Source organism: Myotis davidii, unplaced genomic scaffold (assembly GCF_000327345.1).
Source record: "Myotis davidii unplaced genomic scaffold, ASM32734v1 scaffold608, whole genome shotgun sequence".
Lineage (NCBI taxonomy): Eukaryota > Metazoa > Chordata > Mammalia > Chiroptera > Vespertilionidae > Myotis > Myotis davidii.
Genome location: NW_006300025.1, coordinates 1,224,342 through 1,226,263, shown reverse-complemented (window position 1 = coordinate 1,226,263; position 1,922 = coordinate 1,224,342).

The window sequence follows — 1,922 nt, the reverse complement described above, 5'->3', positions numbered from 1 at the left end:
ATGTCTGACTGCCAGCTTGGGCCCGATCCCCCAGGGAGCGGACCTAAGCCAGCAGGTGCACATCTTCCAAGGGGTCCCAGACTGCAAGAGGGCATAGGCTGGGCTGAGGAAACCCCCCTCAACGCCCCCCCAGTGCACAAATTTTTGTGCACCGGGCCTCTAGTAATGTATATAAAATTCTTGGTACAGTGCCTGGTATGTAGACAGTCAAGAAACAACAGTCATTATTTATTTCTTGCTTCCTTGAACCTTCTTACATATCCACCATGTCAATCATTTGGCCAACTCTTCCCCACTGCTAGAAAGTAAGCCCACATGAATGACTGGATGTAAGATAAGATAAACACAGGTTATTCTGGTCAATCTTTTCTTCATCTCTAACTTCCAAATATCTAAATCTACCTGTTCTTCCACTCTAGCAGAATCCTCTGGGTCACTTTTCTTTCTTTTTAAATATTTTTTTTTATTGATTTCAGAGAGAAAGGGAGGAGAAAGAGATAAACATCAACAATGAGAGAGAATCATGATTGGCTGCCTTTTGCAGGCACCCTACTGGGGACTGAGCCCAAAACCCCTGCATGTGCCAACCCAGGACCCTCCAGTCCGAAGGCTGACGCTCTATCCACTGAGCCAAACAGGCTAGGGCTGGGTCGCTTTTAAAACATACTTAAGCCCAGCTGGTGTGGCTCGGTGGCTGAGTTTCAATCCAGATCAGGGCACTTGCTCGGGGGTTTCGGGCTCCATCCACAGTGTGGGGCGTGCAGGAGGCAGCCGATCAATGATTCTCTCTCATCACTGATGTTTCTATCTCTCTCCCCCTCTTCCTTCCTCTCTAAAATCAATAAACAAAACATATCTAAGCAGAATCCCCATCCCCAAGAGATTCTGATTTAATAGGCCTGGAGTAGGGCCCAGCCTCAGCTGTATTGTAAAAACTTTTCAGGAACATCGGGTATGTGGCTAGGTTTCAGAACCAAGCTCTAATAATCCAGCCCTACCTGACACTGAAATTCCCTGTTCACTGACCTCCGAGCTATATCTGACACACTCTACTCCCTCTCAATTTTTCTTGGGATCACCATCTTCTTCCTTCTTAGGAGGAAGATTCCTGCCTCTATTAGAAAAGCTACCCCTTTAGATCCCCAAATCTCTAGTCTCTCCCATGCCCTTTCATCATTAATCACCCCATTCCCTCCTCCACACAATTCTTGTATCTTCACAGGCTTCCCCTCCTCTGATTTCCGTGGATTGTGAACACGGAGGACAAAGCCCTCATCTACTTCATATCTGAATACCGAGCACACAGCACAGTCCAATGCAAGCAGTGACTTTACTATTGATTCGGGTCATTGCTTTCACCCCTGGCAAACTAGGCTCTACCAATACCCGCGCCCAGGTGTCCTCGGAGAGAACACCAACCCCCTAGTTCCGGTTCCCACACTCAACATGCAGCGCTGTTTTCAATCAGTCAGTCTGTCTCAGGGGCGGCTTCGCTTCCTTATATTTGTTTCCCAAAAGTTCCTGGCGCACAGTGATCAGTCATTAAGCGTTTACTAACTTGAACAAGAAAGAATGAGCAGAGAGACACAGAATGGTCGGTCAGGCCAGTGATCAGCAAATCAGGGTATTATTTCTAGGGATGTAAGTACCAAAAAAAGAAGAAGAAAAAAAGAAAAATTGGAGGCTGGCATCGTTAACGTTCACAGAATCTAGCTTTCATGGAGATCAACCTAGAACTTGTGTGTGTGTGTGTATATGTATATGTGTGTGTATGTATACATACATACATACATACATACATACACTCACTCGTCCTACTACACCCGAGTATCAACCAAAGACTTGGATGGAAACAACAGCCATCTGCTGCTGCTGCTGCAGCTGGAGGAGGACGGGGGGGGGGGCACTAAAATAGGTTCTTA